General features: G+C 43.6%; 1 protein-coding gene across 1 annotated transcript in view; it reads right to left on the bottom strand.

Annotated features, from left to right (window-relative positions):
• Positions 1 to 12,726, bottom strand: part of HSD11B1 (hydroxysteroid 11-beta dehydrogenase 1) — a 62,197-nt gene extending 49,471 nt beyond the window's left edge. Inside the window, exons 1-2 of the mRNA XM_032393156.1 lie at positions 12,651 to 12,726; positions 2,541 to 2,690 (exon numbers count right to left, since the gene is read on the bottom strand). The gene's annotated coding sequence lies outside the window, so the exon portion shown is untranslated. The remainder of the gene's footprint in view (positions 1 to 2,540; positions 2,691 to 12,650) is intronic.
• Positions 12,727 to 15,187: the final 2,461 nt, after the last annotated feature.

Genomic DNA, 15,187 nt, shown 5'->3' with positions numbered 1-15,187 from the left:
GGGGGGGGGGGCGGTTAGGCAGAAGAGGCCAGGTGCTGCCAGACAGAGAAAGAGGGTTCCTGGTTCTAAACCTCATTAGCTGACAGATGAGCAGATGTCATGTTTTTTTGTGTTTTTCCCACCAAAGTGGAAATATGTAGTTCATGTTGGGCTGGAGAAGAGAGGGCACTTCCCTGAAGCAAAGGGAGTTTTGGCAGCTGCTTGGGAATATTCCTTAATGTCCCCATCCCAAGGTAGACTAACCACTGTTGGCTCCAATAATAGCCATCAACCCAGGAAATGAATGAGGGAAAAGCCCCCACATCTATTAGGAGGAGGAACAGTGAGAGAGGGTCAGTGTCTCTTTCATCAGGGGTGGCCTGTTTCCTCCAGCAACCTGGGTTCTATCAGGAGGAGGCCTATTTAGATAATTATCATCCAAGATTTCAGGAGGGAGTTTACTGACCTGGTTACTGACTAAACACGTTCTGGAAGAGGCTATTAGGTCCAGGTCCTGATTTAGAGCCATCAAGGCTTGGACCTAGGGTACCTCTGTCCATTGCCCTGTTTCCTGCAGAAGAGATCTGATAGATCCTACTGAGGTCATGCAGCATTACAGGAGAGCAGTCCTTTCTTAAATTTTGCAATCTGAATTGTTTCCAGTGGGTTAAAAGGCATTCTGAGGGAGAGTCCTTGGGAACTGAAGAAGAGAGAAGGTTCATTACCAAGAAAATCCCCACCTACCCCTCACTCCCAGGTGGCATCCCACGCAGAATAATGTCAGAGGTTCCTGGTGTCAAAGTGACCCGAGGTGTCCCTCGAATGAAATCATTATGATCACTGTCTTGCCATTAAAGGCCCTGCAGGACGGATGCTAGCATCCCTCTGCTTCCCCATCGCATTCTAGACTGCAAAATGGGTGCCAGTGTATGGACCAAGATACCGTGCCTTGCCTAGCTGTGAAGAACCCACCGTTTTTAACCCATGGAAAACATTAGAAAAGTTTTACAAGGGGAAATTACCCAAATTTGTAATTTAAGTAGTTAGTAGAGGACATTGATGGAAAACAGTAAAGATAGAAGTCCATCATGGTCTAAGTGACATTCCAACACATGTAGACTTTTACAGCCAACTTCCCTAGGAAATGGTCCCTGTTTGGGTTTTAATTCAATCAGGTACTGGTTTTGGCCAGCTCTGAATGGAGGTCTCGCAGCCAGGAGTGACTAGACCAGAGATGTGGAAGGGATCACATTAGACCAATGAGGGGGAACTTCAGAGGGGAGTCTAAAAGATTGGCAGCCATCCTGGTGACTTAGGTGGCTGTCCCATGCCCAAGACAGACAGCTTTGTATAAGTACAGGAATAAAGAGAGGGCATCAAGTTTCTGGGTCTTATTACCATTCCAGCCATGGAATAACTTCCAGCCAAAATGCAGGCTTTCTCCTCCCCATAGAGTAGCCACAGACTAGAGGATTACAGCATGAACAATTGACATGAAAGTGTTCTAATAAGACCGTACTCCTTAAAAAGCCCTTGAAATGAAGGTAAAGAAAGAGAAGAGAAAGTACTCACCAAGTTTGCACCAAAGCTCGGAGTCCAGGTGAGAAGACTGGAGCCACATGTTCGGACACCAAAATGATGTGGAAATGTTGGGGTTCAGAGCAAACAGTCAAGAGAGAATTCTTGAGAATGTCTTCAGTGCAAAAAGGTGGTTTTATGAAAGCACAGGGACAGGACCCATGGGCACAAAGAGCTGCACTGGGGTCATGAGAAAGTGGCCAATTGGATACTTTTAAGTTGGGAGGGGGTTAGGGACAGCACAAACCTCCAAGGTGTTTTGGAAAACAAGGTTTCCAGGACCCTAGGTGAGCTAGCTATTGTTTGGAAAAGGTCATTTATTACTGTTTAGTAAAAACTCAGTCATGAAACCCTTCAGATGTATATCAGTGGGCCATATGCTTAGAGGATGATTGTTAACATATGAAAATTCCAAAGGAATTTCTATATGTTTAAAGTAGACTCATAGGATCCTGGGGGGTCAGGCTAAGATTTCCTTTTGCCCTTAGCAAAGTGTCAACATTGAGGCAGCTGAGCTCCCAGAGGAAGGTCACTCTGCCTGTTCGAAGGACTCGTTAATGGGCTGTAAGTAGTAAGGAAACTTAATTTTTCTTTTGCCTTTGTTCCCTACATCATTTTGGAGCCACACTAATACCTAGGAGGGATGTGCCACAGGGTTGGGGACTGTATGCTGTTTTACTGTGTGTTACACTGCAGGGAAGTTGGTGGGCAACCTAGTGTCAACCTAACCCATTCCATGACAAAAGACACAAAGGATGCAGACAAAGAAAAACAAAGACCATCTCTGGAAAGAAATGGATCCAGTAACCAAAGAGTAGTCTAGCATATTTAACCAGAGTTGCTAGACCCAAGGAACTAGTTCCACAAATATTTTCTCCTGCTAATCTAAATTTCGAAGGAGGGAAAAAGGACTCTCACCACTCTCACTCCACCGGACTCTGCAGATAGAGATTCTGGGAGACTGACACGGTAAGAAATCTTACCTTCTCCCAGCTGTATGTCAGATGTCCCAGGATCGTTGAGCAGCCCTGTGTCTGGGGCGAGCTGTATCCAGTGAGTTAAAGTGTCCTGTTGACTACGTCAACTGTTGGGGAGGGAGAATTTCCTTTGCCCTTCAAGGTCCTTCTGCTGGACTAAGAATCAAATTGACAGATTAACAGGAGATAGATTAACAGGAGAATGAGACAGATTAACAGGAGACAGATTAACAGGAGAAAATCAAATTTACTTTCAGACATACAGTGAATCCACACAGACACGAAATTCCAAAGACAGTGAGGCAGTATGAGACTTATACGAGTTAAGGAGAGGGGTAGTGGTCTGAGGATACAAAGGGGAGAAAGACCATTAGCAGGAAGGTGAAAGGAGATGTTTGGAAAACAAAGATTGCCCTGTTATGCAGATAAGGCAAAGAGGAATCTCCTTTATAGCTCTCTTCCTGGTACAAGCAGGAGTTTGGGGTGGGGGTGGGGAGCAGATAAAGAGCTTTTCCTGAATCTGCTGGGTTTGGATTGCTTTTAACTCAAAATAATGTTCATGCCAAAGTGGCCTATCTTGGGGTGGCCTGCCTTTGGCCTCCCCAGGGTGTAAAGAAGGAAATAGGCTGTTCCGTGTGGGGGACAGGCAAGTAGGTGAGGCCCTAGAGGCAAGGTTAACCTTGATCCATATTGAAACAAGAGCAGGAATGCTCCAGGCAAATGAGGAAAGGTAAGAGTGAGCACTGAGTTGGGTTCCAGGAGTGTGCGTGGGAGAGGGGAGGGCTGGTCTGTAGAACATTCCATGCAGAGGAAGCTGTGTGAGAAAATAGAAGGAGGTGTGAAAGAGAATGGCATGTTTGAGAAACTGCAAACAATTCCATACGGCAGGATCGCTGAATTTAAGGGGTGGGGTGACATGGTTAGAAATCTGCCTAGAGAAGTAAGCAGGAATTGCATCTTTGAGCGTTTTGAATATCTACGGCTGGAATCTGTAGTTGTGGCCATTCACTTCCAGACTTGGAACGTCTGCACCCTGAGGTCTCCATCCCTATTCCAGATCTCTGCCTGTTTACTGACCTTTTGTCTTCCCTCTTACCTTGTGTCAAAAATTCTGGGTCTCCTGCACTCCTCAGGCTCATCAATCCAGCCTCACTCCCTCCATCAACATTTCACTCCCTCTGCATGCTACGCCTGAGCCTCTGGAGGCTTCTGGCCTCCTGGAGCTATGTTCAACAGTGTTACTGGGCTCCCCCAATCCTGCTAGATTTTTCTATCATGACTTATACTGGTTGGTTCTATTTATCTTTACCTGACTTCTCAGTAGCCTCTCTTTCCTGCTCCAAAGCATCTTCTTCCCTTGGATTCTGTCCATTTATATTCTCTGGGCTTTCTTCCTACTTCTCTGACTGCTTCTTCTCAGCGTTCTTTATAGGCTTCCTTCCCTTTTGGATTCTTTGAATGTTGGAGTTGGCCTTGATTCTGTTCTCACTCCTTTCTTCTCTCTCTTCCCTGTGGGATTTCCCTCACTCCAATGGCTCCAATTACTATCTTTGTGTTGATGAAACTTAAAAATGTCTATCTCCTGTGCAGCATTGTCTCCTAAGTGTCAGGTGGCGTAACCAGCTGCTTACTCAACCTCGCCTTTTTGATGCCTCCTGAACACCTCAAACTCAACATGCTGAAACTGACCTGATTTTTTAAAAACAGCTTTTTTGAAGTATAATTTATATACCAGGATATTATCTTGTGTACAGTTCAACAGTTTTTAATAAATTTGCAAAGTTGGGAAACCACCACGATGAGAGAATGTTAGGACATTTCCCTCACCCCAAAAAGATCCCTCTTACCCATTTACAATTACTCCCTGTTCCCAGCCCCAGCCCCAGGCAGCCAATAATTTACTTTCTGTCTTGCATATTAGTGGAATCACATAATATATGATCTTTTGTGTCTGACTTCTTTGACTTTAGCATAATGTTTTTGAGCTTCATCCATATCGTAGCATGTATCAATACTTTGTTCCTTTTCATTGCCAAATCATAGTTCATTGTATGGACATACCATATTTTGTTTATCTGTTCACCAATACACAGACATTTGGAATTTCCACTTTTTGCCTATTATGAACAGTGTTGCTGTAAACATTGGTGTGGAAGTCTTTGTCTAGACATGTTTTTATTTCTCTTAGGTATATACCCAGGAGTGCATTGCTGGGTCATATGGAACATTTGTGTTTAACTTTTTAAGAAACTGCCAAACTGTTCTCCAATGACCTTGCTATTTTTATTCATCATCTCCTAGGGATTTCTATTTCAATTAATGGCTGCACCATTCATTCAGTGAATACTCCAGAACCTTGGAACTCCTTTTTTACTCCTCCTTCTTCATATCCCCAAATTCCATTACTCATCAAGTCTAGTCAATTCTACTTCCCAAGTATCTCTAGACCCATCTCCCAATCTTCACTTTCACTGTGACTGTCCTAACTCAGGCCACTGTTATTTTCTGCTTTAGGAATCTCCTCATTCTTCTGCCTATCTTACCTTCTCTAATCCATTCATTAAAAAAAAAAAAAAAAAGGTTGTGAAACATTTGGTGTGTGCAAAAAATATATGAACCATAAATAATTTATAAAGCATAATAATTGAGTGAAAGCCTTATGGGCCTACCATCCAACATAACCATTGCTAACACCTGACGATTGCCAACACTGCAGATGTGCCCTATGAACAGTGTTGCTGTAAACATTGGTGTGGAAGTCTTTGTCTAGACATGTTTTTATTTCTCTTAGGTATATACCCAGGAGCGCATTGCTGGGTCATATGGAACATTTATGTTTAACTTTTTAAGAAACTGCCAAACTGTTCTCCAATGACCTTGCTATTTTTATTCATCATCTCCTAGGGATGTGCTCCTCTACTCCATCTAATTCTTCTTCAGTGGTTCCTTATTGTTCTTAGGATAAAGTCCAAACTCACTATTTTAGCTTTGTAAGTTCTTCATAAGTTTTGAAATCCTTTCCTAGGGACTTCTTATCTACCCACCTCCATTCTTTTCCTTCAGATTCTACCGTTCATCACCCTCCCTACCCTCCCTTGGACAAGGTAACACTGGGCATTTCTCATATCACAGCTGCCATCACTTGGTATTGGGGGGGGGGTGTCTCAATGAGATGGGAGAAGTCACAGCCTTGAAGCTTTGGGAGGTCAAGGAGGATGATAAAGTGCCAAGAATACATTGGGTCTTGCTTATAGGAATTCCTGGAGACTGTGTCAGAGGGTTCTGAGGAGCTAAAGCCAGAATGCTGTGGGTTGGAGAGTAAAGGCACATGAAGAAATGCAATGTTTAGTGCGAGCCTGGGAGTACTTTTGAGGAGCTTGAGAAGTATGCAGATCTGAAGGAAGGTTCCGATTGTTAGGATTGCAATGGAGTTAAGCTTTCATTCAAATGTTTTTGAGCATGTTTTTCTGTGCCAGACACTGTGTTAGGCTGAGCATAGGTTCAGCGTGTGGGAAAGATCTGAGTCCACAGACAGGTATGATTTACGCAGCTCCAGAAAAGGGGATTCCAGGAGGTACAGTGAGGGCAGAGAGTGGACCCCTGTCTTCCACTTCCAAATTCAGTGAGCTCCTCAGCCTAAGGTGTTCCTTTTCTTTGAGTTTTGGGAGGCAGATGGATGTGGCGGTCCCGTTCATCCTTATCTCTTGGCGGGAGCGGGAGGAAGAAGGTGGGGAGAAAAATTCCTTAACTTAAGGTCTCCTTTTCCTCAGGCTTAACTGTAATATGTACCCTCCCTGTCATGTCTGCCTCGTCCTGCTCCCTTCTGATCTTTATATATTCACACATGTAAGGCAAGAACGTCTTTCCCCGGTTGGTTGAATTTCCCATTTTCTATCTGACCGGGAGGGTTCAGGAAGTTCGAGGGCTTGGAAACCGCCCCGGGCACGGGGGGTGGGGGGGAGATGACCTCATAGGAATGGAATGAGTTTTTAGGTTTAGGATGCTAAGAGTTTTAACAGGCTTCTGCCAGCAGAGGGAACCCCAGGGTTGGGAGAGAAAGATCCGAACGCGGGGTTTAAAATGCGAAGGGGACTCGTTTCTGGCAATGTTTTTAGCAGTCCCGAGATATTTATGGGTTAAGTTCAGATAACAGGGAATGAAAGAGGGAGGGAGGGAGGAAGATAGACTCATAATACACTGACATATACACAGAAACAGTCACACACACACACACACACACACACACACCACATATCCCGCCCCCCTCACCCCTCCCTAGACGCACTCACAATTTCGGCTCCAGTCCAGTGGTTCCTGAACCTTTGCTGTGCAACTGAATCATCTGGGGGAACTAAGGGCAGATTTCCAGGCCCCCTCAAGGCGGGTGGAATCAGAACTGGCAAGGGCAGGACCTAGGCATCTGTATTTTTACAAAGCTCCCCAGACTTTGCTGAAGTGAATGTGGAGAGACTGGTGAGCTGCTCTGGGTAATTAGGTAAATACTTTAACTATAGCTTGTTCAGAGACTTAATTTAATGGCTCCAGGCATTAACATGTTGACTGCTAGCTAGAATGTAATCCGAGGGAGACCGCTGTTAGGACTGAGCCATTTTCTTTCTTATTTTCTTTTTAAATAATTTTTATGTTTATTAATATAATACAAGAGGAGGGTTTAAAAAGTCACATGGCACCAAACGGGTTATAATGAATAACAGCAATCTTTGTTCCTCCCCTCCCTGTGCCCTAGTCTCATTCAAAAGCAATCTTATTTTTTCCCCCCTCTGGGAATCAACTCCATATTTTTAAACAATATCCTTTTATTGCTGTTTCTTGATTTTGCAATTTTAGAAATTATGTATTTGATTGCCTACTAAGGAATATTAGGACTTTGCTTTTTCTTATAATGCTCGCAGGCTCTCATTTCCTTCCTTGTAGATTCCTAATACCATTATAGCACAATTTTTAATTATATCAACTGTGTTTATATTATTATGACCAATTGTTTACAGCACACATTTCTTTCCTTCGGCTCTCTCCTTCCCTCCAGGGAGTTAACAATCGCCTCATTTTTGTTTGCTTACTGAGTCATCCATATTCTCCAAACCCTCTGGTAAGAGCTATACAACTCAAATAAATTGGTCAATTTCATCGGAGAATCTATCTAATTTTTTTCTTTGGAGACATCCCTCCTGGATCCCCAAGTCGTTCTCTTCCAGTCTGGACTGGGAGCTTGATAGACTATTTTCTGGGACATTCCCTTTGCCGTCCACCTGGGAACTCAGCCTTTTTTCTCTCTTGGCTCACTTCCTTATGAATGGTAGGGAAATGTTTTTGACACCTTGGATGCGGGAGTGATATTTCACATTAAACATCTTATGTGGCATGAATCCATCAAACCTTGGCCAGGTGAACCCCAGTGAGGCAGCTCTGTCTGCTTGTCTTTAGTTTATATTCCCCTCCACTCAGTTGTCTGCGTAAGGATTTCTAGACTGAAGGTGATTTTCTCTTGGAATTGGAAGACTCGGCTGTACCGCCTTTCAGTTTTTAGCTCTGGTGGTGTCACTGAGAAGTCCAATTGCTCTCTGGATTCCTAATTCTTTTGGTTAAGATCAAGTGGATTCCTAATCCTTGCTTTGTGAACTGTTTTTCTTCTCTTTAGAACTTTGGGGATCCCTTTATTCCTGCGGTTCTAACATTTCTAATAATGAACTTTGCAGAGAGGTTTTTTTTTTTTTTTTCCCATTCATTGTTTTGGGCACCCAGAGGATCTTTTCAATGTGGAAATTCAAATCTTTCATCATGGGAAATTTTGGAGAAATTATCTTTTTGATTAATATATTCCCTTCCACCTTCTCTTGTTCTCTTCTTGGAATTCTTATTAGAAGATGTCGGAGATCCTGGACGGATCCTGTAGGTTTCTTACTGTTTTTGTCCTATCTTTCATCTCTTTCCCTTTTTGTCCTACTTCCCGGAAGATTCTGTCAATTTTATCTTCCAGTGCTTCTTTTTTTTTTTTTTTTTTTTAAGATTTTATTTGGGGCACCTGGGTGGCTCAGTTGGTTAAGCGACTGCCTTCAGCTCAGGTCATGATCCCAGGGTCCTGGGATCGAGCCCCGCGTCGGGCTCCCTGCTCGGCAGGAAGCCTGCTTCTCCCTCTCCCACTCCCCCTGCTTCTGTTCCCTCTCTCGCTGTGTCTCTCTCTGTCAAATAAATAAATAAATAAAATCTAATTTTAAAATTTCTATTTGTATTTTTTTTTTAAAATTTGATCTAGTTATCTGACAGAGAGAGAGAACACAAGCAGGGGGAGCGGGAGAGGGAGAAGCAGCCTGCCCCCTGAGCAAGGAATCTGATGTGTGGCTCAATCCCAGGACCCTGGGATCACGACCCAAGCCAAAGGCAGACGCTTAACAACTGAGCCACCCAGGCGCCCCTACTTGTATTTTTATTTTAAAAAGCTCTTTCTCGGGACACCTGGATGGCACAGTTGGTCAAAGTGTCCTACTCTTGGTTTTTGCTCAGGTCATGATCTCAGGATTGTGGGATCGAGCCCCGCGTGGGGCTCCCCACTCAGCACGGAGTCTGCTTGAGATTCTCTCCCTCTTCCCTAACCCTCCCCTCCCACTCTCTCTAAAATTAATAACTAAATCCTAAAATAAAAAAAAAAAGCTCTTTCTTGCTCTCTAGTATTTTTTAAACAGTGGCTTCCTGATCTTTATTCATGGATGCACTGTCTTTCCTTATCTCTGGGGAGATTTTAATGTTGCCATGGCTTTTGTTGTTAGTGATTTCCTCTGCTCTCTGGATTACCTGTGTTGGAGTCTCCATCTTCAATGCCAGAGGCTTTCATTCTGTGCTTGGTGATCCTTGGAGTCCATTCCTTGGCTGTTGGAAGCTTTGGGTGTGAGGGCCTGCCTTGCCAGTTGCTGGATTCTACTGCAGGATAATCAATCCAGAGAGTGCTTGGTAGTTTCGCTGAGGGACCCCCAAATGTCAGTATCTATTGTCTTCCTTGTTTTGGTTGGGCACTTTCTACAAGGAGGCATCTTGGATTCTTCTGCCCTTGTGCCGGCTTGAGTAGGGTGAATGGAGAGGAGGATAAGCTGCACTGTTCCTGGTCCAGGAGCTGAGCCAGGATAAGGGGCTGGGGAATCCCATCTTTCAGTACTGAATCTTTCTCTAATCCCTCTGTTTCTAGCTCTGTGCCCAGTGTCCCTGAGCCTGGGACAACTTCCCTTTTTCACTGGGGGACAAGAGAGGGAATCTGGAGTGTCTCCTATCCCCGCCCCGCCCCCCCCCCCAATCTCTCGGGCTGTGTACTGAGATGCCTGATGCCCTGATCCCTGACACTCTCCTGTGTTCTTTGGCCTCTTGTGGGCTTCCCATCATGGGCCCTTGGGCTTCAGCAGTCTCCACTTTGCTAAGTCACTTATCACTCATCCATCCACTTTTCATCTTCCAAAGGGCGTTGACATCTCTCCTCTGTCGTTGTTTCTATTCCAGTTCTCTTTGTCCTTGTGGTTTATAGCATGTAAAGTCTTCTACTATGATCAGTGCGTTTTGTCAGGAAGCAGAAATCAACGTTTGTTCAACTGCCACGTTTAACCCTAGATAGCTCTTTTGAGTAGCTGGTCAGGCTTGACGTGATGGGAAGCTTATAATAGTGACATCTATTTCCCCCAAGTTATTTGAGAGTCAGTCGCATGGAAATGAGACGTTTATCAAATCATTTTAATGGAAGTAAATGAGGGGAAATATTTCATTTGTTCATTCATCCATTTTTCCCCCCAAACATTTATCGAGCACTAACATATGCCCAGACTGTGCTAGGTGCCAGAATATAAAATTTGAGCAATATTTGGTATCTTCCTTCGAAGAAATTACAGTTAATTATAAGGAAGGTAGGCAAGTAAATCAAAACTCACAATACTGTAATAGTATGCTCTAATAGGGGTGTACAAAGGGTGCTGTGGGAATACAGAGTAGGGTGTCCAAATCAGTCCAGGATGGTGGGAAAGGCTTCTGGGAGGAAGTGGCCCTGAAGCTAAGTTTTGAAGGATAAATACAAGTTACGGAGATGAAGAAGATGGGGGAGGGGCATCCCAAATAGAGGGAACTGTGTGTGTTCAGGCAAGGAGTCTAGAAATAGCACGACATGTCAGAGGAACCTCAAGTAGATTGAAATGGCTGGAGCAAGGGTCCACACTGGGGAGTGGCCCGAGTAACCATGTAATGGTCACCGAACTATAAATATCTACATTAGTCCAGAGCATGATCCTCGGCTGACTGATGAGAGATGCAGAAATAATAATATCCTATTCCCTCTGTGAATTTGAGCCAATTTAAAAAATGTTAATGTAAAATGAGGATACTACAAGATTCCATAAAGATATAAAGTATGCAAAATGCTGGGTCAGTGACAGGAATTTAAAATATTCTAGTTGTCTTCTGACAAACCTGCCTTAAATCTTTCTACTCTCTCTCTCTCTCTCATCCCCTAACAGTTATAAAACAGATTCTGGAAAATCTTAACTATTAGGAAAATCTTTCCTTCTTTCCATTTCTGCCAGGCAAAGATTACTTGAGCATCTTTGAACTGAATATTTTTTTAATCAGCAGATGCAGTGTTTATGAGTTCTTGGGTGTCTGGGGCACCTTCCTGTAAAGTCTGGGTGGTTTTTTGGAGGGCCCTTAGGTGGGACCAGGAGAAATGAATTCCAATCTCCTCTCCACCACTAACATATATGTGACCTTGGGCAAGGCCCTTTCCCTGTCTTGGCTCTGATCCCCTCACCTGGCAAACAAGAGGAATTAAATTAGATTACCTTTAAGACTTATTCCAGCTCAGAAATTGGATGGAGGGAGCTTTTAGCTGTACTGATACTAGTATAAAGAGTGAGGTAGGATTTGGGGATTTTACTTTCATATCATCTATTTTTCATATCATATGATATTTTCATATATCATGAAGAGAGAAAGGCAATTCCTTTCCAACCTTGGCAAGCAGGCAGAAGTGAGATTCTTTCATTGCTCCTTACCTCCTCCAACCTCCCACCCTTTCAGCTTCTGACTGATTTACTCACACAAACCCCAAAGAGAAATGCTGGCACTAAACATACACACACACACAAAACCCAAAAAAACTTCAAATGTGTCCTTCTGAATTGTTACGCACTGTTGGAAAAGTTGGGGGAGCCGGGGCTCTTAAAAGCCAGCTGTTGTGAAAACACATCATCGTCATGTATAGTCGCTTTCCAAAGCATGAGTCCAACTATTTTAATCCCTCTGAGTGACTGGATCGGCAAAGGACAACCTTCCGGATGGTACTGTCTATCGATGGCAAGTGAGGGTTTGGGTAAATGGTGGGGGTGGGGAATGGCATTTTCTGTTCCTGTCGGGTTTCTCTAACTGACCTGAAAGAAGTGCCTTTGAATTTTCCCTGAACAGGCCCTTTTAAGGCTCGGAGGGTCAGTATCCTGAGCAGTCAGGCTGGACTGGGGCTAAGGAATAGGCGAACAGCACATGAAGAATTTTGATCGACACCTTTCGGCCTCCCTTGGTCCATTGAACAAGACTTCTCGCGATAAAACAGAGCCTTCCTCGAGGCTCCGGGTTTCAATATTAATAATATTGAAGGGGCTGATGATTGGCTGCAGTATGCAGATATCAGGGTTCTCAGCAATTCCTGAGATACAGCCTGGTGTTTGTGCTCTGTCATCGGTTTAGAGGCAATTTTTAAAAAAAATGCTTACGACCTGCAATCTCTGTACGATTTTAAAAGAACAGGCAGACCTTTTAGAACTATTTTTGCAACTTTTTGTTCCAACTTAACTTTCTGTCCCAAAATGATCAGAATGCTCCCGGTGCCAGTAACAGACGTCTCATTCCATCTGCGTCTTATCATATCTTCCCTCCTACACGTTGCAAATCTCATTGGGCATTTTTTTTTTTTTTTTGGACCAGCATTTGACATTGAAATCTCTCTTCAGCCCAGACCTCCAGTTTATTCCAATAGATGCATTATTTCAATAGCGGTTTTCTGAGGACCTACTATGTACTAGGCCCCGACACAAATAGTGATGCTATTATATATAATGTGATTTTAAAAAGTCTTACCTTGAGCTTTCAACCAAATTTGACTTCTTTTTATTGATCTCCTGTTTCCTTTTGCTTCTTTTCTCCCTTTCCCTCCTCCTCTGCCTTCCCTTCTGTTTCATCTCTCTCTTTCCCTGCGGTTTCCCACTCTTTGGGGAGGGGCAGGATTTCCTGCTCCGAAGTTGGTTGGTTTCTGGGAGGAGCCAAAAGACCTGCTTCAGGCCTGGAACCAGCTGGTCTGCCACCTGATACAAGAAGGTGAAACCCAGGCCAAGGAAGAAGGGCCTTCTGCTAGGACGGAGCTTGCAGCCAGGAGGCGCTGGGGGAGGAGCCCCAAAGGGAAGCCAGAGTGGGCCAGTGGGCCTGTCCTGGCTGGCAGGCTCCGGGGTCCAGGGCTCCCCAAGGGACAGAGCACCCCAGGGCTGGAAGGATTGAAAGTGGTCCTGGTTGCCCTGGAGACCTAGCCATTACTGTTGTTAGCTCTACACAGGCCAGAGGCACAAAGGCAGAGCCCTTGTCCCACCCTCAGCAAAGGCTCGAGCTCAGATTCCTGGCTTTGCCTCAAAGGGAGATACTGAAACAAGAACTGGGTTCTGGCAGGTTCTCCCTCCCTACCAGAAGAGACTTTAGGATCCAGTGTACTCTGTGAGACTTCTGTGTCTGCACATTTCTCAGTTATGAACTCCTAAGGGAGTCATCTAAGTGACATAAACAATTACGGTGATCACATCAGCGGGAGCAGGGAGCAGACAGTGGAGGGGAAGACAGAAGCCTACCACAAGATCCAGGTGGGGTAGGATCTCCACGAATTCCAGCCTGATTCACACCAATTAATGATGGAGGATCATGCCTCAATTTAGAGGTTCCATTCTTTTGGACTAAGGCACGGACAACTGTGTGCCAATACAAAGTTCACTGTCTTTATCCATTTATTTATTCACGATTCAACAGATATTTAATGAGCACCTACTCCATGCCAGGCACTAGGGTAGGAGCTGGGAATAGAGGGTTAGCCAGGCTAGACAAAGCCCCACCCTGAGGGAGGGTGTAATTGACATGGTCGCATAGTGGTGTCTATGAGATTTGGGGACATAAATTTAGAGGAAGGACTGGAATTGTTGGGTGCTAATGTCTCCCTTGGAACCGCATCGCTGGACAGATTTTGGGTAGTCATCTTTCTGTTTCTTAGTCAAAATGGGACATTGGTTCTTTCAACGATGTTTTTCCTTGCAGTAACTAAGTATCCCTCTCTATAGGCTCCCAATTCTTAGAGGACAGAAGACTTTTTAGTCTTGTTTTTCTTTCAGGAGACAGTTGTTTTATCTAGAGAACCATAAATTCTATTGATTTCTAGCTTATTTACTTTCTAAGGCTCTCTGAAAACGCCTAGCCACAAATTGGGCATTTGGGATTTCACTTATTTTTTTCTCTTATTAAATCCCCTAATTTATATTTAAGCCCATTAAAAGAAAGGAAAAAGAACTGAAAAAGACTAGTCTCCTTTACTTCAACTGTTGGGTCTACTCCAGAATACTCTTTGAAAATTTCCTGAAGTCTGTTTTCATTTTTATTTAATTTATAATTTTGAATCTTTGTCCAATGTCCCTTTAAAAGAAAGGCTTCTGGAATTGTCTTTTGTACTGTATTTTCTATTTTTTCTTGCTCTCTTAAGGCACTTTTTTCTTTCATTTTACATGGCTGAGTTATTTAAATTTTTCCTTTCTTCCCTGCTGCTTTTATATATTTTTCTCCATCTATAGTACTAACAATTAATTGAACTACTTGGTACAGGTCTGTAGTCCAGAGCAATAAGTACCTAATAAAATCCTCAATTATTTAACAAATTTCTACCCAGCTTCTTTAGGTTTAGGAAAATCTTTAATTATAACTCTTTTTTTTTTTTTAAAGATTTTATTTATTTATTTGACAGTGAGACACAGCAAGAGAGGGAACACAAGCAGGGGCAGTGGGAGAGGGAGAAGCAGGCTTCCTGCTGAGCAGGGAGCCCGATGCCGGGCTCGATCCCAGAACGTCAGGCTCGAACCCAGAACCCTGGGATCATGACCTGATCCGAAGGCAGACGCTTAACTACTGAGCCACCCAGGGGCCCCTAATTATAACTCTTAATATGGCTCCAGACCAGGGCTTAAATTTAGCTCCTTAAAAAAAAAATTCAATTTATTTATTTATTTTTTTTTAAGTTTTTTTTTTTTTAAGATTTTATTTATTTATTTGACAAACAGAGATAGCGAGAGAGGGAACACAAGCAGGGGGAGTGAGAGAGGGAGAACCAGGCTTCCCGCTGAGCAGGGAGCCCGATGTGGGGCTCGACCTGAGCCGGAGGCAGACGCTTAACAACTGAGCCACCCAGGCGCCCCTAATTATAACTCTTAATATGGCTCCAGACCAGGGCTTAAATTTAGCTCCTTTAAAAAAAAAAATTCAATTTATTTTAAATCGAAAAACGAAACAAACAAAAATCCCTCAGAACAGTTCACCCAACTTCTCTAGGACTGCCTTCTGGTTTAGCAATGTTACAATGTGATTGCTTTTTTTCC

The sequence above is a fragment of the Phoca vitulina genome, unplaced genomic scaffold, assembly GCF_004348235.1.
Source record: "Phoca vitulina isolate PV1807 unplaced genomic scaffold, GSC_HSeal_1.0 scaffold71, whole genome shotgun sequence".
Lineage (NCBI taxonomy): Eukaryota > Metazoa > Chordata > Mammalia > Carnivora > Phocidae > Phoca > Phoca vitulina.
Note: the sequence above shows the minus strand (reverse complement) of the source record. Positions and strands in the feature narration are given on the sequence as shown.